Source organism: Mustela lutreola, chromosome 6, assembly GCF_030435805.1.
Source record: "Mustela lutreola isolate mMusLut2 chromosome 6, mMusLut2.pri, whole genome shotgun sequence".
In the NCBI taxonomy this organism is placed as follows: domain Eukaryota; kingdom Metazoa; phylum Chordata; class Mammalia; order Carnivora; family Mustelidae; genus Mustela; species Mustela lutreola.
The window spans coordinates 61666047-61692141 of NC_081295.1; the positions used below are offsets into that span (position 1 = coordinate 61666047).

At 33.3% G+C, this 26095-nt stretch overlaps 1 long non-coding RNA gene across 1 annotated transcript in view; it reads left to right on the forward strand.

The window, feature by feature from the left end:
- Positions 1–26095, forward strand: part of LOC131833146 (uncharacterized) — a 93888-nt gene that overhangs the window by 45764 nt on the left and 22029 nt on the right. The window contains exon 2 of the long non-coding RNA XR_009354339.1: positions 10388–10520. This is a non-coding gene — a long non-coding RNA (uncharacterized LOC131833146). The remainder of the gene's footprint in view (positions 1–10387; positions 10521–26095) is intronic.

Below are 26095 nucleotides of genomic sequence, written 5' to 3' on the forward strand. Positions count from 1 at the left end.
GGCTCTCTGCTCAGCAGGGAGTCTGCTTCCCTTCCAACCACCCCCCTCCCCCCCGCACCTCTCTCTGCTTTTCTCTCTGCTTGCTTGTGGTCTCTGTCTGTCAAATAAATAAATTTAAAAAAAAAAAAAGAGCTCCGTGTCTCTTCCAAAAATAACAAACTACATTTGCAATAAGGTATGGAGAAACTGAAGCCAAGTGTGCTGTCAAAAACAGTAGGGGATGTAGTGAAAGGGAATTGGGAGGAGATTCATAAATTCATTAAAGATTTAGGCTAAACTTGGCTTGCTTATTCTCCGGAGAGAACTGGGTGAGAAACAGCAAGAAAGCACCTTCCTGGGATCAGAACAATATAAAAAACGGATATTTGTAACCATTTATTCAAAGATGTTTGAATTAAAAAGAAAGAAAGAAAGAAAGAAAAAGAAGGAGAAAGAAAGAAAAAAAATGAAAAAGCAATGAGGTAAGTAGTGGATTTCAACCATCGAGATCTCAATTAGTGGATCTCAACAGCAATTAATGGATCTCAACATTATCCAAAGAAAGAGATGGTCAAAGGAAGCCCTGGGGGGGGGGGGGGAAACACAGCTATTTCCAAGGTGACTCAGGGTACATTTTAGGTACAATATAAAAGGCTTAATACTAAGGGAGGGAAGTAGACTTTACTAATATATTATAGCCTAAACCAATAAACAAGCAAAGATAATAAACCTGGAGTCAGGGAGTACCTAGAGTTAGTACTATACATTATTTAAAATATCCAATTTCCAACAAATTTCTGAAATTCAAAGAAATAAAGTTACTCTCACACTAGAAAACAAACAAACATGCCACAGAAACTATGAGTGACCAAATGCAGCTTTTAAAAAGAACAACAAAATATGCTGAAGTATACATTATAAACACATTATAAAATATTCAAGGAAATGCAGGAAAATATGATTAAAGAAAAAACATTATGAAGAAATAAAGAGAGATTATTTTAAAAGAATCAAATGGAAATTCTGCAGTTGAAAAGTACACTGACTTTCATGAAAACTGCCTAAGAGGGGCTCAATAGTAATTTAAGCTGGCAGAAGAAATTATCAGTGAAATTGAAAATAGATGAATAGAATTGATCTAAGCTGAAAAAGAGATATAAAAATAAAGAAAAAGAGAACTTCAGAGAACAGTGAGTACCACTAAACACAACAACAAATGTATAATGGGAACACCCCAAGTATAGGAAAGAGAGAAAGAAGAAAACATTTTTCAAAGAAAGGAACTTTCAAAATTATTTCAAAATTTCCAAATTAAAACTTTCAAAATTTATTGTCAATCAATAATCTGCACATCCAAGAAGCCTTTGACCTCCAATCAACATGAATGCAAAGAGATCCACAAACAGACACATATAAAAATACTAAAAACCAAAGATGAAAAAATCTGGAAGATAGTAAAAAAAAATGACTACTCTCTTACAAGGGAACTCCAACAAAACAGAGTCCTCATCAGAAGACATGAAGAGTAGAAAGCAGAAGGTTAACATACTCAAGGTGCTCAAAGAAGGACAACAACCCCCCCCCCCCAAAGTTGTTACTAGCTTACCTGCCTTAAAAGAAATGCTAAAGGAAATTCTTCAGGCCAAGGGGAGTGACCCCCAGATAGTATTTTGAATCCACATAGAAAAACAAATAACAATAGAAAAGGTAATTATGTAACTACAAAATATGGCATAAGTGTTTTGTCTTTCTTCTCCTAAATTGATTTAGAAAATAATTGAATAGGATAATATGTATATAATGTTTTGTTGAGTGTTATATATATAAAGTATATATGTTATATATACATATATAACATGTATATAATGTTTTTTTTTTTTTTTCTTTCAGAAAGTCATACTTGTGTTCTTTTTTTTTTTTTTTTAATTTTTTATTTTTTATAAACATATATTTTTTATATACATATATTTTTATCCCCAGGTCTGTGAATCACCAGGTTTACACACTTCACAGCACTCACCAAATCACATACCCTCCCCAATGTCCATAATGTTTTGTATCATGAAAAAATGTAATATATTTACCAGTAACAGCACAAAGATGGTATTTTCAAGTAAGTATCGAACTAAGAAAATGATTACAGATAGTAACTTGAATCCACAGAAGGAATGAAGAGAAATAGAAATGATAAATAAGAGGGTTACTATAACAAAAGCTATATATAAAAAAAAAAGAACAAGCTATTCTTTCTTGAATTTTTTTGCTGATTACACATGTTCATTGAATATATAGTAAAACTTACTGGTTTCATTTAAAATATAGATACTGCTTTGGTAACCATGTGGGTTAAATTAGCCCAAATTAATGAAATTTAAAAACATTATGTATTCTTTTAAATATCAAACAATTCATTAAAATGCTATTTTACATGTTGATTAATCATTTCTACTATCATATTAGGATAATAACTACATTAAAAGCAATTTTTTTTAAAAACAGAACTTTAAGTTGCATTTGTGAAGATCGGCAAACTGAAATAAGCCCTTCCAACAAGTGATTTTGACTAACAAAATATATAATATATAAACTCAGAGTAGTGTGTAATTAGCTTACCTCTGCAAACCCTATGGATTTGAGCAGTTTAACTCTGGTTTGAAACCAATGTAATACCTTTTGGATAAATGCCATAATCAGTACTTATTGATCTTAACATTAAATGAATAATGGCAAGAATTCCTCTTGTGCATAGGCAAAATTGACATTGTAACTGAGCCAAGATTGTGAAAATTTGGGTATTATCAGGGAGTCATCTATCTCATTGTTCAGCTCCTAAATGGAGTTATTAAACCATCTCATAAATATGGAAATGTGTAATATTTTAAACCATAACCAAGTGGGTAGAGTTCCTGGGAAATACTTCCAAATATGTAACCATCATTAACATTAGAACTGAGTTTAATATAACCTAAATAAGTCTATCATTGATGTATTTTTGGTTCATGTAGAAAAGATTTCCCAATGCTTTTCAAAGCAATTTCTCAAGAAAATTCTTTTAAAATATCAAAGAATGAAAGGTCAGAATCTCAAGGTCTTGATTTTATTTGTAGATGTTATAATTACTGAAATATTTTTGTGACTGTCACTCTGACATTCAGAACAGAAAAAGAAATAAAAGGTAGAACAGAATCTTGACAAAAACTACCTATCATTCAATATGTCTTCCTAAGTCAACAGAGTTGTAATTTTAAGTTTAACCACATCTCAAATATGGAGTACTGTACACATTTTTAGGTATTTGGTGTATAATTGATGATGAGAAAGATATCTCACTTCCATATTTTGAAAACAGTGAATAAAACAGAGGATGCAACATAACTATAATTGAGTTAAAATTCATACCTACCAAGATTCTCATAGGGAGAATGTCCTTCACCAGCTTTAGATTGAAATGCCATTGAGATTCCATTACTACTGACTTCATTCTCCCTTCATCTAAAAGCTTTCTTTAAGAGATGCCACTCATGGGGGATAGAAGAAACCTAGATCACAAGACAGAATCAATATGATGTCATCCTTAAGAGAGAAATACTTTAGATCTCTTCTCCATGTATTCTCTTTAAACCTGGTTTGTTTGTTCATTTGTTTTCTGTTTTTCAGGTCAATATGACTTTGATATAGCTTTTGATCAACTGCCGCCTTTTCCTAAATGCTTACCTAATTAAACTTCATAAGAGGAATGTGTTTGAAACATATAAATATGATGGACATATATACACACATATATATTGGACACTCAATTCAGCTGCTTTCCTTCTGCCAGTCTTTTGTTGTTGTTGTTGTTGTTAAAACCTTTATAATGGGACACTACTTGTCTGCTGCCAGCTCTTGAAAGAGATCTTTTCACAGGTAAGAGATGCCTGCCACACTGTATCCATCTTTAACTGCATTATTTATTCATTAAAAAAAATCAAGCTCATATTGAAACCAGAGATTATGTATATTTACAAATCCCTTCTAAAGCTCTATTTTTTAAAATCTAAAATGAATAATTTTATTTAAAAAAGAGAGACAAGCTTTATTATATTGAGATAGATCAGAGAGAGGAATTAGTAACTAAAAAAAGAAATGAAAATGTTAGTTAGTGCTTTGTTATGGAATTGCAATCATGGGAATTACAAATCAAAGGTGTTTCTTTAAAGAGAAAAAAAAAACAGGAAAAAAAAACTTTCAGTGATATCTGGCATCATCTTCAACACATAAACAACTTTTGGAGGATTTTATACTAGTCTATTAATGAAGATTGATTATATAATGAAATTAATAATATGGAGATATGAATAACTATGTAAAGATTGCAGGCTATTTGTGCCATCATGGATAAATTAGAGCCTTTGATAGGGTTGTAATGATTATGGACCAGCTTGAGGGAGATTTTTTGCCTCATAGGTTTAGAGAAACCAACTGGAAAGTAAAAAAGAGATTGGAGAATACATAAATAATGAACATGTAAGCAACATCTACCATGTATCTGACATACTGATAAAGCAAAAACTAAGGAGACAGAAAAGTAAATTACAGTGATGGTATGAATTTGCATCTATACACTGAGGTGAACAAAAGATGTCCAACTAGTCTGTCTTATTTATTAGTAAAACCCAACAGTGCTGAGGTTGGGTACTTTTAGTAAGTAGGAAAAGGCAATCATTGAGCTTCCAGTTCTCAGAATCAAAAATGTGTGATCTTAATTGTGCTCTGAACTCCTTCTCCAATGTCCATTCCATAAAAATACCTTTAGGAATTGGGTTGTGAGGGGCACCTGGGTGGCTCAGTGGGTTAATGCCTCTGCCTTAGGCTGGGGTTAGGATCCTGGAGTCCTGGGATAGAGCCCTGCATCAGGGTCTCTGCTCAGCGGGGAGCCTGCTTCCCCCCCACCCATCTCTGCCTGCTGCACTACCTACTTGTGATCACTCTGTCAAATAAATAAATACAATCTCAAAAGAAAAAAAAATGTTGTGAAATGTTAGAAATGAGAAGTGAAATATAGGTAACAAAGGTATTTTTAAAAGAAAATACACCATTTTTCTTAGCTTATAAAATAAATAAGGAAGTCATAAAGAAATGGCTCATTGTCTAGAAAATATAATTTTGCAAAATATTTGTAAAGGAAGAAAGTATATCTACCAGAGAAGATTGAAGAAAGCAAAAAGCCAACTACTTCAACAAGAGTGCTTAAACACATATGTGTTCTCCTGTGATTCTTTCAGGCTTTCAAGAAAGAATAATTTCTTTATTATATACCTTTTATAACACAGGAAAAGAGATTCCCCTAATCTATGTATGTTTAATAATTCGTTCAAGTATAATTTACCTATATCTTAAGTGTATAGTTCAGTGAATACTGACAAATAATTGAACCCAGAGTAATCTCCACCATTAACATATATACTGTCTGCATCACCCAAAATGTTCTCTCATACCTCCTTACACTTAATTCCTATACTCTATACCTGGCCCCAAAATTGACCAGCAAGATTTCTGTTACTAGAGGTTGGTTTCCTCCTTCATCAGTTTCATACAGATGGAATTATACAGTAGACACCATTTTATGTCTTGCATCTTTCACTCAGATTATAGCTCTATTCCATTCATCTGTGTTGTGTATGTAAATAACTTGTTCCTTTTTAATAATAAGGGATACTCTCTTTATTAGATACATCATATTTTTGTGATCCATTCATTAATTGCTGAATACTTGGGTGGTTTCTATTTGGGGGCTATTATGAATAAGGTTGCTATGAACATTTGTGTACCTACTAAAAAAGTCTTTTTGTAGACCTACTAAAAAAACCCATTAGGCAAGTATTTACAAGTGGAATTGTTGAATGTATAGTATATGCATGTTTAATCATATAAGAAAATGACAAAATGTTTGCCAAATGGTCACACCTTTTCACCCTTTTGTCATCAACTTTCAAAAGTTTCAGTTGCTCCACATACTTGCTAAGTCTGTCAAAATTTATTTTGTTTACTATGTGTTTTACCTCATTTAGTTTTTACTTTATACATCCCCACTGCAAACACAAGTTGACTATATACACTTACCTTTCTTCATAAGCTGTCTGTTCACTCTTTTGCTTATTTTTAAAATAGTTTATTTGCTGTTGTAATTTTAAGTTCCAAATGTTCTTTTTGTATATTTCAATACAAGACTTTTGTTAAATATATATTTTCTTATATTTAATCATAGTCTCTGATTTGCTATTTTACTTATGTCCTCAAAGAACAGAAATGTTTAATTTTAATGAAATTCAACTTATCAATTTGTTGTTTATGGTTTGTGCTGTCGACGTCCTATTTAAGTAAGAATAGAATTTCAAGGATGTTTACCTCAAGATTTGTTTTCATTTTATGTACAAGTTTTAACTTTTATATTTTGAGTTAATTTGGGGCTGTGTTATCTTTTAAGGGTCAAGTTTCATATTTTTACCAAATACAAATCCATTTTTTTCTCTCACCATTTGCTAAAAGACCAGCCCTTCTTCAATGACTAATTTCAGTGCTTGCTTTTAAAAATCAATTGACTACTATGTGTGGGTATATTTCTGAATTCTTTATTCTGTTGCATTGATCTGTATATCTATCCTCATGTCAGTGCTCCTGCATTGACTAATACCAACATCACAGTAAATCTTGCAATCATTATTAAAATCTCTCTAATTTTTTACATCTTTTTTTCCAAAATCAAATCATTTAAAGTCCTTGACTACTAATTCCATTGTCTCTCACATGTCTGAGATTTATTTTCTCCTGTTTATTGGCCACATTTTCCTTCTTCTTTGAATGTCTAGTTATTTTTTAGTTAGATACTACAACAAAAAATACTGGTGCTTACATTGTTTAGTGTCTGAATTCTATTCTATAACTTAATGAGTGTTAAAGTTTATTTAGGCAGGCTACAGTTAAATTAACTTAAGAATCAGCTACATCTTTTTGAGGCTTGATTTTGAGTTTTCTTATGGTGAGTCTAGAGTAGCCATTATGAGACAAGTTTAGCCCTGTGAAGTTTTTTATTCTAGGACCCTTACTGGAAACGATGAGAGTTCAATAAGATCTCTCCACTTTGGCGGGATCTCAAATATCTCAATATCTCACATATCTCAAATATCTCTCAGCCATATTGTCTTTAGGAACTGCTCAGCTTCTAGAGCACTAATAGTTGTTTCTTGCTTAGCCTGTTGCAGCCTGCCTGGGCATGTGGAGATTAGGTTTTTAACAAAGACCCATGTGCAGATTTGTAGAACTTTTTCCCTGTAGAGATTCTCGCTCTGGTCCATAAATTCCAGCTGTAACAGCATTTTCAAACTTTGATTATTGTCTTCTCAACCCAGTGAAATTGCTGTGCTTGGCTTGAATTTCCCTTTCCTGTTTTAAGGCCCAGAAATTTTCCCCAGGCATATATAAGACTTTCTCCTTCCTCTCAGGAGTTAGAGCGTTTCTATGACACGATCTCTACATGCTTATTGTATAGGAATGCTTTAGTCATTAGTTGATTTTCTCTTTTAAGTCATGAACAAACACTGGCTATTTTTCTCTCTTTCATAAAAATGATTTTCATTATTCTGAATCTCTGTAACAGTTTTGGTGTATTAAATTTATTTAGAGGTATCCAACCAGATAGAGTCATAATCATTAAACAACATGATGTAGAAGAAAAGTTTTCAAAGAATTTTCCATGGAAGGCCAATTCCACTGAGAATCTTCAGGTAGCCACGGTGGGGAAGGAGGCAACATGAGCAGCAGCAAAATTAGGCAAACTCTTCCTCTTCTTCTCTTCAGTGAGATCAAGTGTATATTTATGGTTTTATCTATCAGAGTTCTCCTCCAGATTTCTTTGAGCAAAAATTTTTACCACTAAAATATGAAAACGGCTCATTTAGAATACATATGCAGAATATATACATGGCATATTGTTAATTTTTAAAGTTTAGATTGAAAAACATTTTGAAACATATTTTTGATTTAGAAAATAGATGCTCGGGGTTCCTAGGTGGCTCAGTGTGTTAAAGCCTCTGCCTTCAGCTCAGGTCATGATCTCAGGGTCCTGGGATTGAGCCCCGCATCGGACTCTCTGCTCAGTGGGGAGCATGCTTCCTCCTCTCTCTGCCTGCCTCTCTGCCTACTTGTGATCTCTGTCTGTTAAATAAATAAAATCTTAAAAAAAAAAAAAAGAAAATAGACACTCTGACTGGTTATTGGGTTTGGAGTCATTATGATTTTCTCCTTTACAGGCACTGTGTAATCCATGATGAATATATTATTATATAAATAAGATATGCTAAAATTGTTATAAAGTAATAAACATTCTTCAGAAAATATCAGAAGACCAATTTCATGTTTTATAAGATATAGAAAAGTTACTCAGTATCACTATCAGAGATTTATAAAAATTTATAATCTGTTTTTATTTTGATCAATAATGGACAAAAGGAAAAAAGATAACATTTCCTGAGTGAAAACAATAACATATTGAAATTAATGTATGTGTTATTTTTGCAAATATGTTCTAATCCTACGAATTTTATTTTTAACATGTTTTGAGGTAGACTTTCCCTGAACCTCAGGTTACTCAGCCGTGAAATGCCAAAATAATTGATTTGTGGAGTTAGGGGGATTAAAGATGATATAGACACAAGGCCTGGTTCATAATAGACACAGAAGGAAGACTAGCTTTTACTTCATTCATCATCTCATACATCATATGTCTTAAGGAAAAGAAACCTTAAAATTACTCAAAATCCAATATGTTATTGTCCTCAAGAGTAAGGAAAATAACTCCTTCAAAAAATATTTGGCCCTCAAATTATTGTTAAACTGCATTTATGAACCCAAAATGGCTTGAATTTACAATTTGGAAAAGGGAAATTTCTGTTAATTTACAATATGTTGGTAGAGAGAATGTCAGGAGTACGTATTGTTGAGTTTCATGAATTTTCCTTTTCTACTTGACTTCCCTATTCATGGAAAGCTTCCTGTGTTCCGGAAAGATCGCTGTTTGCATTTAGTGCAGATTTGTTCTTGTTAATATTTTATTAGTTGCTATTTTTAGTTTTAATAAAATACTACTTCTGGGCACCTGGGTGGCTCAGTTGGTTAACGGACTGCTTCACCTCAGGTCAAGATCCTGGAGTCCCAGGATTGAGTCCCACACTGAACTCTCCGCTTTGCAGGAAGTCTGCTCCTTCCTCTGACTCTCCCTCCCTCCCTCCCTCTCATGCTCTCTCTCATCTTCTCTCTTTCTTTGAAATAAATAAATTAAATTAAAAAAAAAAAAGACTACTTCTAAGTCTTGTCTCTCCAGGTTTTTATATGTTAATTGTGTGCAAACTGTAGTGGTTGGGAATGTATCAGTTGTGCACATTTTAAAAACACTTTGTGAAATAAAGTGTTGGGCTCACACTGCCCAGTGGCTGCCAGTTTGGAGCAAAGCATATTGACAGGATTCTTGGCACTTGTTTGGCTCACTTGCTTTGTCTCTACATCTCTTTGTCTCTCTCTCTTCCTCTTGGGTTGGTGATCCCAGCTGAGTGATGACATTTACTTTTTACATTATTAAAATAGAAAGCAAATTTTGTCTTTAAGATAGCTCCTTTTATGATTTTGAAATGTAGGTTAAATGGAATTTGTGTTTGTAATACCTACAGTTTACCTAGCATGGACATAACATTTTCCCATGTAGTTGCATTTTACCTTTACAACATTGTGAAGTGAGAAGTATTTTGAGCCGTATTTTACAGATTATAAAACTGAGACACAAGACACATGACTTAACCATAGTTACCCAGCTGGTAACCAACGAAAGCTATATTTGAGTCAACAATTTATTAGAAATAGAAATCAAATTTTAATATTAATCTAACTTTTCAAAGTATGAGATACTTTTAAATTTAATTTAATTTAATTTTAAGATTTTATTTATTTTATTTATATATTTTATTTATTTATTTGAAAAAGAGAGAGAGAGAGAGAGAGCTTGAGCAGCGGGAAGGGTTGGTTGCCAGGATCCGGGAATCATGACCTTAGGCAAAAGCTGACACTTAAGTGATTAAGCCACCCTGGAGCACCTTAAGTGTAAGATACTGTAAGTTAAAATCACCAAGACAGCCGAACAGTCAACCTTTGACCTCAAGTTTGAGAAGGGACAAGTTCTTCGTTTCCCTTAGTTGATAAAGTTCTGATGGTAAACATTTATGCTTCTAATGATTTTCATGTATCTCTTCCCTGTGGTGATTCCATTTTGGAAAGTAATTTCACTGATAGGAGTAAAAAGATTCATCATTCTAAAAGGATAGAGGAAGTATTTCAAAATTGAAAATTCAGTTTTTTTCTTTTTCTTTTTCATTTTTAACAGAGTTGTAAAATGGTTTGCTTCTTAACTGCTTGTCCCCTGTCAGCATCTCTTACAATGGAGGAAGCCAATGACAGAAGACTTGGTGCTGCAGGCAGGAGCCCTTGGAGCTCACCTGCTTCCTGTACTTACAAAGGTACCTGGAGTGTTGAGCTCAGTGAGCATTAAAATGTGCTGTGTTTATTTTGTTAATTTTTTTCAGAAAGTATCACAGGCTTTATATGTAGGAAAAACAATGCAGACTGCTAAAGAGTTAACTAAATGAAATAAGAGGCAGTTATATTTTTTTAGCGAGAACATTAGAAGATAGTCTATTTTAGTTCTACATTTGGCATCATTTATCTTTCAAACTACAATATGATCACTTACTACCAAATTTATTTATTTGTTTGTTTATGTATTTATTTAAAGAATTTATTTCTTTATCTGACAGAGAGAGAGGGGTAGCCAGATAGGTAACACAGCAGGGGGAGTGGAAGAGGAAGAAGCAGGTTACATGCTGAGCAGGGAGCCCAAGGCAAGACTTGATCGCAGGATTCTGGGATCATGACCCAAGCCAAAGGCTTACGCTTAAAGACTGAGCCACCCAGGCGCCCCAGTTACTACCGAATTTAGCAGGTGTTGTAAGCATTGCTAAAATTACCTTTTAGAAAAATCCTTTGACCTCTTGAAAAGGATGATCTGAAAAAAAAAAAAAAGTAATTCAAGTAATACATACGCAAAATTCATCATTGCAAGAAAAAAAAAAGATAATTAGCTTGTTTCAACATCCTGGCATGCAGTGAGTGAACCTGTTTTGGGTAAAAGAACATAATCAACTATAAGTATTTGCAGTTTTAATAGCTTATGTACGTCTGTTTAATTATTAATAGTAAAATTGACTCCTGAGGACAAAGCTTATTGCTCTTGAACTAGGTAGGCAAATAAAAATTCTTATAATACATATAAGTTTGTCAGTAATACATGTATGTCCTGAATGCCGATTAACTACCAGACAACCAACCTTATTTCAACCTTATTATGTTGATTTATTTTATTTGGACTATACCGTATGAAAAAGTAGAAAAGGTTATTACTATCTGTTTAATTTTTTCAAGGCCTATGGGTAAACAAGATAACTTAATCTAAAATAAAGCAGGTATTGACATAAGTTATAAAGTTTGACTTCACTACTTGATCAAATTAGTTGGGAAATTGCTAAATCCTCCTTTTTTTTTTTTTAATAACAATAAGTTTATCTTTCTATGTTAGGTCCTAGAGGCATGAGTAGTCAGTTTAAGGGGAGAGAAATACTACTGACTATGTTGAACTGTGTGCAAAGTTGACAAACATCCTTCAGTTGTTTATGTGAAGTAATATGGCCTTGGATCAAAGGCGAGAGCATAGATCCCATTTTCATAACAATGGATTGAATTGATTACTCATTTAGTTTTTTTTCTTAAAGTTTCATGTATTAACTATGAAAAATGTCTTTCATAGCTGAATTTATTTACGCCATATGCCTGTGAATTTGCATATGCCATAAATCTTACAGGTCATATTTAATTCTGAGAGATACAGGCAAATTTTAAGGTTATCTCAAAATGCTGTATGGAAGGCAGCAGGGTGGTCATGAAGAAAGCACCAGCCATCAAACTCAATCTGGAGAATGAAACTTTAGTTCAATAGATTAATTTCTTATTACTCAAATCTGTCCTTTCACTCACCCACCTTGCCAAGGATAGACTTAATCTAAAAACAAGAGCTTGCTTTTAAGAAGCCATTTGCTAAAAAGTTTAATCTATACTATGAGGTCAGCCATGTGTTAGTAACAAAGATTGTAAATATTGCTAAATAAAAATTCAACTGAGTAAATTGTTAAGATCTAATTGACTTTATTAATTGATTCATGAATCTGGCAGGAGCCTCTCTAGGAAGTAGAGGGGAGTTCCAAAGGGCTACAGAAAAATAAAGTTTTGGGGGCAGAGGAAGTAGAGAAAATATATTAGCAAAGAATCCATTGCTTTAGTCAAAATCACCTTCCTAAAAGGAGCAGAAGGGATCTCTCAGTAAATTTCCTACTGCTGAGAAGAAAATCCCCATGTTAACTGGTTAAAGGCTACATTTCTAGGGGTTTGAAAGTGCAGTTAGATTACTTTTAAGTCTTGGTTTACTGATGGGGCCTTAACCCAAGAGGCACCATTTTGGGCCTGTGATTTTGTTTTTAACAAAACCAACTGTATTTTTCTTTCTCATGTCATTTGATCAGGACCAAAACAAAACAAAACAGCTAAAATAAGTAGGCTACATCGTAAACTAAATTGTCGGCTCTCAAAGATTAAATTTGTTCTCATCATCTAAAAATTGATTATATTTTAGAACTGAGTGAATATCTTGCCTTTATGTTTTCATTAGATATTAATAAATTCTCCTACAACTAATCCCTTTTGCTATATGAGTGTAGAGCTACACTGAAGATATAGTTAGTACTATTTTCCCCAAAATTATTAAATCAGAAGCTCATTTTCTTGAAACAAAAGAACTCCAAGAGGCTGAATTAAACTTGATTTGGAGAGAATGATATGAATTATGGCCATCCTTTTCCATTGCTAATTTAAAAACATTTTGCTTGTAGGAATAACGTTATAGAAATAATAATATTAGCTTACTTTCCTTTAACTTTATCACATTTTTATTCTTTTACTTGCCTATGAGTTCTGGGATTGTTTTTCTGTGCCTTATTTCATATACGTCTTCATTTATAGCCTCAGAACTTCAGAATTTCTATTATACATAATAATGCATTACATCTTATTTTTGTCTGGAAAATGTGTAAAATATGCTATAATACTGAACTTCATATATTGATAAGAATCATAGAATCATAGGCCCATGTTACAGTTTGAGCACAAATAAAATGCATTTCATATATGAATTATGTGTATATATATACACACACAAATGCACACATACTCATATAATTAAAGACTGTGAAGTTTATTAAAAAGAGAGAAACAATGCAAATATAACATAAATAGAATTATAGAACATAGAGCCCTAATCGCTTACTTTTCGTGGTAATATTTCCACAGAATTAAAATCAAAGTAAATAAATGTATATGGTGACAAAATTGCCCCAGAATCATCACACGATAGATTTTCTAGCAACCTTTACTGGATGAATTATTAAACAATGAACAGATAATTCAGCTCTTCTGCAAGTCTTACTTTTCATTTTTCATCCCCACATAAATCTTTCCTTCAAATATCTAAAATATACTTTGTTTACTTTGGATTGTGTAACGGTCAGGAAACGACCAAAGTAGATATTTCCTGTGTAAAACAGAAAAGCTCTCATTTTAATTTGGATCTACCTTGTGCTTTAAATAACATTCAAATCTGGAGAAATCATAAATGACTTAGTATGTGTGTGTGTGTGTGTATAAGTTTATAAAATTTATATGTATATATACATTATATAAAAATTTATATATATACATATTTATCCTCATAGGACTAAGAAAATAAGAAAGTGCTAAGGAGGGTTATAAAAGAAAGTATTGCTACCCTTATTATTTCTAGAGATTTAGTTGATATTTTTATGAACATTATTGAATTTTCTGCATTTACTTAGTAATCCTAAAATCTATATAAACGTATCACAGATTGTGTGTATGAGCAACTTATGACCATGTTCTGCTACTTTATTGCAATTCTGGAGTTTGCATTTTCATTGGCCCTGAATAAAGGACAAATTACCTCATGGCAAGCTGTATAAATAAAGCTTTTACAATCATTTACATAAGGAAGAGTAAGTGGGGAAATTAAGTCATCAAATGACACACAGTCTTTGAACTCTGCAGAACTTAACAGAACTGTCCTGTAGCATTCAGTATCATAATCATTTCACAAGCAGATGTCATAAGATTTAATTTTTCTACAAGTAATTATGATACTAAATGTGTAATAAAGGACTTCACACTTCAAATTATTTTTTGTATTTTATGACCGTGATTGAATTAACTGAATCTTTGAAATAATTCCCTGATAGTTAAAATTATTAGTTTTTTTAAAGGCAAAAAAACAAATGGCAATGATATACTTATAACTCAAATAATGGTGCAGAATGATCAAAATAAAAATGAGAAAAGTTAAAAAGCCCATTTTATACTTTTAAATTCATTGTTAATTGTGTTTTTTTTAATATCTTAATATACATGCCGTATTAAGTTTATGTTGCTAATTTGAATTTTATTGGTATGGTGGGAAGTTTCAGTATTTTATTTGAAAATGTAGTTTAATAGAGATTCAGAGCTACAAATAAAATAAGTTTTGTTCATAGATATATTTAAGTAATATTATAAAAGTTACTGACACTTGGAATTAAAGATCATTTAGTTTTGTATTTTTTTTTGTATTTTTTTTTCAATCTGAAAAAGCTCTTAGATTAATAAAGTTGAAAACTCCAGAAAAGAGATTTGTAATGATTTTTGTCTTAAATGTAGACCAATATTTGATATTTTTTAGTTACCTGCTGCCTCTCTTTTTCTTTTCACAAGTTGTAGCAGTAAAAGTTTCCATATTTTTAACATGCGTATGCTCATTTCAGGGATAAGGGGAAAGCGGAGTAAAGGATAGTTTCTACTCTCTGTAAGAGGTTTAAGGGAACTCACTAGATAGGACAGGTGGTATAGTGGAAGTGAAACAGCAAGTCAAATGGCTTAATGCTATTGACTGGAGAAGCTCTTCAGGTCATGTCCCTCAAATTCAATATCTGTTGTTACATATAATTTTACTTCTTTAATTGATACAAGCAGATGAGCTGTTAATGCAGCTTTCTCACAGGACTGTGCTATATAGATGGTGTGGGGCATTGTATTTAATAACAATAAAAATCTATAAAAATATGTGTGAGAGGAGGGTGGGGAGACAGAGATTTTTTAAAAAGTCAAAACATGTTGAAATTTGGAGGGGAGAAAGATTTAAAGAAATTTAATCCCAGATTAGAAGGGAGTGTTATAACCTTACGGATACTATCAACTTAAAATAAGCAAAATAGTTTATGTATACCTATAACATCTAAGACTTTTGTTGAGCTAATACACACCATACTGATGGCATAAGAACCTATAGGACTGTCTTATTTATCTTTTCAACCTCTCTGTTTCCTTTTGTGCCTGATATGTATAGGCTCTGTAATGAATTTCATGGTATTAATGACAAAGGGAGCACAAGGAGTTTAAAATTTAGGACCAGATGAAGATAAGGACATATATAGGAAGGCCATGAATAGCTAAGTGGCTAACAAGACATACAAAAAAATAAATAAATAAGCATCTTTATTATTATTATTATTATTTTTAAAGATTTTATTTGACAGAGAGAGAGTACAAGCTGGGGGAGCAGTAGGGAGAGGGAGAAGCAGGCTCCCTGCTGAGCAGAGAACCCAATGTGGGGCTCTATCCCAGGACCCTGAGATTACGACCTGAGCCAAGAGAGACAACCAACTGAGCCACCTAGGCATGCTGACATGGACAAAAATTTTTAAAAGAAATATAGAATTTATTGATGAGCAAGCTAAAAGTCCTTTCTATCTGGTGAACTTGAGGCTTGAGACAACTTTGATAGATAAATATGGAGTGAGGGGATGACATGTAGAGGAACATGGACAGAATCAGAAGAAGCCAATATAGATTATTTTGTGTACTACCAAAAAGATCAGCTGGACTAGAGAATAGAAAATATAACAAGAGGAAATTTAGAGTAGTCTTGAGATTTAGATGTCATTTAAATGCATTGAGTTGCATTTAAGTTGCATTGAGTTGCATACAGTTGAGTATAAGTATAAGTTGAGTATTAAGTATGCATTGAGCTGCATACAGTTGAGTATAAGAGGAAGGACAGTGTCTTTATTTGAGAACAAAATACCGTTTTTGAAGGATTTTCTGCAGGAGTAAAATATAGTTGGATTTACTTTTTAGACAAAATATTGTGAGGGATTGTAAAGGATATTGGATGGGAAGAGAGAGAGAGAGTTTATTAAAAAATGGGAAACTGAGGGACGCCTGGGTGGCTCAGTTGGTTAAACGGCTGCCTTCGGCTCAGGTCATGATCCCAGCGTCCTGGGATCGAGTCCCACATCGGGCTCCTTGCTTGGCAGGGAGCCTGCTTCTCCCTCTGCCTCTGCCTGTGCTTGCTCTCGCTTCTCTCTCTATGACAAATAAATAAATAAAATCTTTTAAAAAAATGGGAAACTGTACATACATTGAGAAAAATCATGAGTCCATAAATTGGTGCAACATCCGTGAAAATGTCAAGGCTGCAATGAATGAAGAAGACTTAACAGAGACATACCAAGGAATTTAACAATTGGCCCCAAGTGGTAAATGAAAAGTTCTCACTGCAAATGTCTCTGTTGGTTTTAAGGATAAAGAATTGAGAAAGTGACAGGAACATTAATTTAAAAAAAAAAAAAGGTGAGGGGAAGTCAATAGAAGGACAGATGAAGAATTTCTATTTGAACATATCGAAGGTAAAATGTTTATTGGTTAAACCATGTGGAGATGTCTAGCAAGAAATTTGAAATGAAGATCTAAAGATCAGGCACCTATTTAGGATTTGATGTCTATATCAAGGAATCTTGGGGATGATTCTTAAAGATTGCGCAATGCCTGGCCTCCCCACAGGAAAGACTAGACTGATACAATATGGTTTAATCTAGGGTGCTGAACACTCCTTGCTACATTTTGTATTTATTCACTGTGAAGGGATCCCCATTCCCATTTCATACTGTACAAACTTCTGTGCTTTAACTCACCTGCACACACACACACACACACACATGCTCATGCATGCACAACTTTGCCATAATTCCTTTATGACCAGTATGCAGCGTGTTGTGTGACTGAACTTACAGCACACTACTGAACCCTGCATAGTTAGATAGGGTCAGAATGTCAATTTAAATTGAACTCACGGATGAGATGATGGATGCCATTCCGTCTGTCTAGGCAGTATTTTGCTTCACCAGAGAGAATCTGACAGCTGTTGTTTAAAGGAAGTCTCACTTCCACTCACTTCCTTATTATGACATTCCAATTTCCTTCCTGAGACTTTCTTCCAAGTTCTTGATCCCAACCTTAGAAATTTGCATCTGAAGTTCCCCAAGCAGCTCTAATATTGAAACAGCTGCATTATTACCCCTGCAATCATTCTTCCACCTTTCAATTCCTATAGCACCTGCAGTTTTGCTCCTCGGACAGCACTCTTCCTTTACTGCTTTGCAAAAGAGCTGTCTTTGGAGTAGTTTTATCTCTGCTACTAAAATTGTAAACAGTGAGAGGCCAATAGCCTTCCTCATGCTCAACATACAGAAGGGACGTAAAAATACTTCATACTTGACAGACGAATAAATTACTAAATAAAAGAACAACACTATCTGCGAAGATTTGTTTAATTGTTTGACACTGTTAAAATAGACACAATGCCTTAGATATGCTCTGAGCTCCATCAGGGGTATGGGAAAGTCAAACAAGAGTCACACATCCAAGAAATCTGAACAGACAAGAAATTACAAAAACTTGCATCTCTCTATGGGAGCCTACTGAAAGGTATATGATTTTCTTCTAAAGCTTTAAATAGATAGTAAGAACGTTTTTAAAAAATTATGAAATTAGTGGGTAGATTCAGAGTAATATTTTAAACTATGCGTGGTAAGGTATAAAGAACATTGCTGCAATGAACACTTGCATACCTGGTAGTGAGATCAATGGTAAAGACAGAAAGTGACAGCCTTACCACTGTAGTTCTGTGTATCTTACCCCGCTCATCCTTTACTTCTCAGTAACCCAAATTGTATGTTCATCATTTCCTCTTTTTTTTTTTGCATACTTTAACCACAAAATTTGTATTTCTAAGCAAAATGCTATTTACTTTTTTTGAATTCTTTTTTGCATAGAAGGGGATTATGCAGTGTGCGTTCTGCTCAGTTGGCTTTTTTCCTTAGTCATTATGTTCCAAATATTCATATATATAACTGTGTGCATGTATATCTAGTTTTCTATTCTGTGACTTTATCCTAATATATTTTTCATTCTCACATTTGCTATTATATGTGTTATTGAGGATGTTCTTCCACTAGGGGTCTGGTGCACATGTACAGGAGAAGAATTCTTGGATTGTAGAGTATGAACGTATTCAAACATCCCATAGGAAAAAAATTTTTCTCAAAGTGGCCCACTGATCTCCATTTCCAACAACTGTATCTCATTATTCCCATGGCTCCATATCCTCACCAACTCTCAATATCCCCAGACTCTCTATGTTTGCCAGTCTAGTAGGCATAAAATCATAAATCACATTGTAAATTTGCATGCTTTTGATTATAAATCAGATAGGAAATCTCGCATGCTTATTGGACATTTGGGTTTTCTATTATGTGAAGTGCATGTTTATATATTTTCTCATTTTTTATCATAGTGTATCTTTTTAACCTGATGAATAGGTGCTATTCATTCATTCTAGATACTTGCACTGATCACTTCTCTGTGTTGTGTGTATTTTCTCCTAGTTTGTGGCTTCTATTTTCATGCTACAGTGATTGATACTTATTGTAGTTCAAACTGTCAGTAATACTGGGTTTAATCAATTATATTCTATTTAATTCAATAAAGATATGATCCTAAATTGTCATCAGAAATATTATTTTTATCTTTCAGTCTTTAACATATTTATGGCATCAGTCAGGGGACTAATTTTATATTTTGTCCATATAGATAACCAATGGTGCCAGTAGGATCTGTTGCAAAGTACATTCTTTTCCACCGATCTTTAGTAAAACACTATTAGAAAACAACTGTTCACATATGTGTAGGGCTGTTCATTTTACTGTTCACATATGTGTAGGGCTGTTCATTTTTATGACATTTCTATTGTTTCAATAACACGTTGTGTTATTAATTACAGCTTTATAATAATTCTTTATAACTGTTAGGACAAATTCTACCCCAACCCAACCCCCTTTTTCTTCTTTAGAAGTGTTTGGCTTTTCTTTGATGTCAATTTAGACTCATCCCCTTAATTTCATACACAGAAAGAATACAGAAAATGAACAAAATAAAAGTAATTATGTGGGGACTTCAAATATAATTGATTTGGATACATAAATAACCCAAAATAGAAATGAGAGTTACACTTTTATCCTGTCATATATCATTTTCACAATTTTTTTTCCACCTGATTGAGACAAGTGTGTATGAATGCAGTTGCTTTTTGTGCATTGACTTTATAGCCCCCAGCTTTGAAAATTTTTATAAAATTTCCTAATTCTTGGGGCGCCTGGGCGGCTCAGTGGGTTAAGCCGCTGCCTTCAGCTCAGGTCATGATCTTAGGATCCTGGGATCGAGTCCCGCATTGGGCTGTCTGCTCAGCGGGAAGCCTGCTTCTCTCTCTCTCTCTGCCTGCCTTTCCATCTACTTGTGATTTCTCTCTTTCAAATAAATAAATAAAATCTTTAAAAAAAAAAAAATTTCCTAATTCTTTACAAAAATTTGTTGGTAATTTCTTTTATTTTTTTCTACATAGATAATCAGGTGTTAATATAATGACTTTATTCTCTTTTTGTTTGTTTTTCTTGACATTGCTATCTTGCCACTAACATACTGCTTTTTAGCATCTAGTATAATGTTGAATAGATGATGTTTTTGCATTACAAATGATATGTGCTACATGCATTTTCATAAATAACTTTGCAACCTTACAGAATTTCCTTCTGTTCTTAGGTTGATAACTGATTTTATTATGATTGGATGATGATTTTGCCAAAATTTTTTTGCATCTATTAGGATAGTCATTAAATGATAATATATTATTTTTAAATTGTTAAGCCAAATTTGTAAGGCTTAAGCATAATGTATTATATTTTATACAATACTTCCATTTCCTTACTTTTATTTTGTTAAGAATTTTTCAGTATGTATTCATGGCAATATTGTGATAGCAGGAGGGTTTATTCTACACTCTAGTATTTTAAGAGAAGATGGCCCAGTCTTTATTTCCCACAAATATTTTGTTATCTCTAGCATATAATTTTAATGTTTCTTATTGATCTCTACACCTTTCAGTTTACTATATCTCATAAGGATTGTTATGGACCACAATACCTTTAATTATTATACCAAGTAGTTTACAGATGAGCATTATCTAATACTTTATCAGAGAACACACCATAAATTGTTGTTGAGGAGGAAACTGTTAGCTGCCCTTCACTGAAAACAAAACAGACATGGATCATTGATGTTCTTCCACATATATAAGAGTGACTGTGTCTTTCTAGATGAGGCATAGAAGAAGCGGCTTCTTTTGATGCAATGATTAATACTACTATTTCCACTGTTATATAAAAAACTCATGATAAATTCCAAACTGAGACTATCCTGGAAAAATTGGAACTTATGATTGCCATGCTTTGATTCAGCTTTTTATGTGCCAAGAACTGTTCAAAGCACTCCTCATTTAATTTCTGTTTCTTACATTTCACTGAACTTTTTAATCTCATAATCTCATACCCTGGGAGGTAGGTACTATTACGTACTCTGTCTTGCAGATGGGGGAGTGGAAGCATGGATAGGTTAAGTATCTAACCCAAGGTCTTGGAGATTATAAGTGACAGGGTTGAATAAAAGACAAAGCAGTCAGATTTGGACTTAATTCTCTCAATTCCTATATTATTCTCTGTTTTCTTTCTTCTGCTTGGTTTGGATTTTTTTGATCTCTTTTTCCTAGTTTCTTAAAATGGAAACTTAGGTTATTATTTTGAGGCTTTTTTTCTAATATTTAATATTCTAATATTTATAATACTTAATATTTTATAATATTTAAGACTCCAAATTTTCTCAAATAATAAATCACTTTTTAAAGAAAACAAATCTCATAAAAGCCAAGTAGAGACTAATTTTTCTAAAGCATAATTAAAAGGTACAAACATGAATCCATATATGATATTCCTATTCTTATATATATAACTTTTAAAAAACAAGTGGGCAAAAAACTAAAACAATTCAAAATAAATATATTAATTTAATGTATCAAATTAGGATTTTGTTTCTTAAATGAAATAGTGCTCACAGTAAGCATACAGAGATAAATAAGCAGAATAACAGTGATGTGCTTCTGTCGAGCTCTGTATACCTGTATTCCATAGTCCATATGTCATGTGATGACTCAGCCCTCCAACACATTGCTCTATGTGAGAGTTCCTTTGTTCAGCTACCATGATATAATTAGGATTCATCTGGCAGGAACATCATTTATGTTTTAAGTCCAATTTAACCTTCTTAATTAAAGGTGTACCACAATACCAAAGAGATGATAAGAGTCACTGAGATTTAATATATGAATGTATAATTGTAAAGTCCAGTCATCAATAAACCTTCAAAAAAATCCAAACTGTGCATAGATTGTGTGCTAGTCTCTTATGAAGGCGAAGACATTTTTTTTTAAAGACATCTGTAGGATTCTCATGTATAATATGCTATGCTCCTCCCCTGAAATCAAGGACATATATCTTTGAACTTGTAGTGGTTATTGATTCTCATTATGAGAAAATCATCTAGTCTTTAACTATTTCTTCAAATTCATCAAACTATATTCCAAACTGTCATCTTTCTCATCATCTAGAATTCCTTGTGTGTCTAAATGTGCCAAACTGCATGCGGTAGGTTAAACAATGACCCCCAAATATGTCTATACCCTAGTCCCAGGAAACTGTAAATGTGGCTTTATGGGTCAAAAGGGACTTTGAAAATGTGATTGAGTTAAGGATCTTAAGATGGGGAGATCATCCTGGAGTGATGTGTGGTCTCATAAAAGCATAACGATGGAGGAAAATTCAGACTGAAAGAGGAAAAGCTAATATAGTGACAGGATGGTGGAAGCAGAAGTTGAAGTGATGCATTTTGAAATAGAGGAAGTGACCGCAAACCAACGAATGCAAATATCCACTAAAAACTGAAAATGGCAAGTTTCTTCCCTCAGAGCCTCCAGGAGGAACCAGCCCTATCAATAGCCTGACTTTAGTCCAAACTAATTTCTGATTTTCTAGTTTCTGACTTTCAGAAACTCTCAGACCTGTAAGAGATTAAAATGGTATTGTTTTAAGACAATAAATTGGCACTAGTTGATTATAACAGCGTTAGGAAACTAATATGCTATGTCTTTGCTAAATCGCTCCTTGTGTCTCCAAACAATATCTAATTCTTTGCCTTGTGAACTACATATTCTCCCATGTTGGCTCTTTCTCCCCACACGTTTTTTTCCTGCGGAAAGCCATTAGTGGAAACCTACATGGGAATAATCACTTCCATGTATTTTTGTTTAGCTTCAGGGTCATGTCTTTATCATAGCACCTACCTTATTTCATTTAATGTTGTCCTTTAAGGTTCTGTCTACTTAAAACATGAGTTCTGGTGGGAAAGGTATAGCATTATTCCCATTTTTATTCATTAATCTTTAGTTTTTATTTTATTTTATTTTTCAGCAACTAGAGTAGAATCTAGAACAGAGTTAATAAATCTTTGTTCAATTAATTTTTTATACAGAAAAATAAATTGTAGGAGTTCTTTAGATTCTATGCTATTTTAGACATATTCTTAATTTAAAATTTAATCTTAGAAAAATTAAAACTTGGGGCACCTGGGTGGCTCAGATGGTTAAGCTTCTGCCTTGGGGTCAGATCATGATCTCCTTGGTCCTAGAATCAATCCTCATGTCAGGTTCCTGGCTCAGTGAGAAATCTGTTTCTCCCTCTGCCTCTCCCCATCAGCTTGCACTCTCTCTCTCTCAAATGAATAAATTCTTTAAAAAAAAAAAAAAGAAAGAAAAATTTAAAACTTAAAAACTTAAAAATTTAATCTGCTTCGATAAATCAAGATAATTTACGCATACATAGATGCATCTGTATATACATACATGCATATATATTACCAAAAAATATTCTGACTTTCAAAGGCATCCAGCTTTTAAATGAACTGATGACAAATGATCTGTATGTTAGATAATAAGTGGAAAAAGTAATCTAGGATAGGTATCCTCAATTTAGAAGACATATAATAATGATTCTAAGAGTTAGGAAGAGTGATGGAATTAACAAGGCCAGATGATATCATTTACTAGAGTACATATAATTAAGATTGCTGCATGAAAAACAATTTCTACATTATTTCCTACATGAAAATAATGTCATTATTCTGTTTATGTTCTTATTTGTTTTCACTCTGATGAGAATAGGTCACAAGTCTTGGTACTGGATGAATTCCCTGAAAATGAATGATGCTGTAATCTTCTCTGTCCTTTGAAAAATATTTGCTTAGGAGTCAGAAAAGCAATAATATGTGGAAAATATTGTTAGCAAAAGATATTTATAGCTTCAAGTTGACTTTACGGTTATTGGCACCTAGAATTATATCAACCATTCTCCTGTTTGTTTTGTTTTGTTTTGTTTTGTTTTGTTGTAGTTAGAATTCTTTTTTTTTTTTCAGCATAACAGTATTCATTATTTTTGCACCACACCCAGTGCTCCATGCAATCCATGCCCTCTCTAATACCCACCACCTGGTTCCCCCAACCTCCCACCCCCCGCCACTTCAAACCCCTCAGATTGTTTTTCAGAGTCCACAGTCTCTCATGGTTCACCTCCCCTTCCAATTTCCCCCAAATCCCTTCTCCTCTCTAACCCCCCATGTCCTCCATGTTATTTGTTATGCTCCACAAATAACTGAAACCATATGAGAGTTGACTCTCTCTGCTTGACTTATTTCACTCAGCATAATCTGAATTCTTTTTGATATGTACCCAGAAATAATGTCACAGAACTGAGTGTAAATTCTAAGAACCTAAGTGGTTGGAATATTCAAAGGTGAACCAGGAAATATCTCAGCCAGATTTCAGAGTGCAAAGCGTCCCTTCTAATTCTGGGACTGCTTTTCATGTCATTTTTGACAACCATGGCATCATAGGAGAGGAACATACAAAGAGAAACAAAGGCTTATCTTGTGATGACGCCTTTATGGAATCATTTTACCTCAGAAACTGCTATACCCCCCCCCCAAATCAACAAATTATTTTGATCTATGGTTTTGTATACATACTAGTCAAATGAAAACTTAGTAGTCCAGGCTGTATTCGATAGAGGCCTATAGACATAAGTCTTTGCTATCTGGCTGCATGGATATTATATTGAAAATGTTGATATTGCTAATGGTTAAGAAAGTAGGAGCACCTGGGTGGCTCAGTGGGTTGGGGCCTCTGCCTTGGGCTTGGGTGTGATCCCGGGGTCCTGGGATCAGGCCCCATGTCTGTCTCTCTGCTTGGCGGGGGGCCTGCTTCCTCCTCTCTTTTCGCCTGCCTCTCTGCCTACTTGTGATCTCTCTCTGTGAAATAAATAAAATCTTAAAAAAAAAAAAAAAGAATGCAAACATTGACTCAAAGAAAGATTTTCTGTATAACCGTTATTTACAGATTTGCAAGAACTCAAATATTTTAAGTATTTTTACATGATGACACACTTATGAAAGCATTCTTGTTATTTGGATAATATTTACAGGGGTTTTGAGAACATGGGGAAAATGCTAAGGCTTTTATTTCCCATTTGCTTTTCTGTGTATTATCAAATACATAAAAGTGTTTAGTGCTAAAATTGTCATTTAACTTCCTAATTTTCTGATACGCAAAAATGTTATATCTGTATCCCAGAATCTGTAGAGGCAGGCATCTATCTAGTTGAATATGTTTCAAGTGATCTTGTCTTTGGTACTATTTTAAATGCACAACATAGAAGTCCACATTGTTTGACCTGTGGTAAGCCATTTTATTAAGACAAATAGCAGGTTATTAAAGAATATTACATCAAAAATTGGAAAAGTGAGAGTGAAAAATTCTTTCAGGAGATACAAAAGATTCTCTTCTGTTTTTTAAGCCTGTAGCTTAATTTAGGATATTGTGTTTATAACATATCATCTTTATGGTCTTTTTTCATATTCAGAGATGCAGAGGAGAAAGAGAAATACACATGCTTAGTGTTGAGCCCCAGTCTTAAACTTTTTCTAAAAACCTTGAGAAAAGAAAAATGACCCAAGTATGATGGATTGAGAAGTGTAAAATGTAGAGAGTGAGTGGTAAATTAATGAACTCTAAAAGTCTCTGCAGCCACTTTCCTTGAACCAACTACAATTCAAAGGAGGTTACCTCACAAACTGGTGTAAAATTTTGTGAAAATTACACATATTTGCTTGCTCATGTTTTAGGAGAGTAAGAAAAAAAAAAGTGTGATTTTACATTTGTAATAAAATTAGCAAAGTTAAGGTGAAGAGATTGGCCCATCTGCTCCTCAATGCAGGAGGAGGGTATTAAAGTCACAGAGTGAAAATTAGAATGATTAAATAGGTTTCCTTTTTCTCTCCCTAGAATTCCCTATCTACAAGCCCCATGTCTGCCCCACTGAGTTTTCAGCGTTAATTTCTTCAGGGTTTCTCTTGAGAGTAAGACACACAGTCTCATAGAGAAAAATGAGTTAGGCTTTAGACTTTGTTCCAAAACTACAACAAACATAGTTTTAAAGTTCATTACTTTAATATGCAAGAACACATAGTTTGAAAATCATGTTGTTATATTTACAAATAAAAATGTTTCATGGCATTCTTTTGTACACCTTTAATCTCTGTTAGGGTCTGTTGTTCT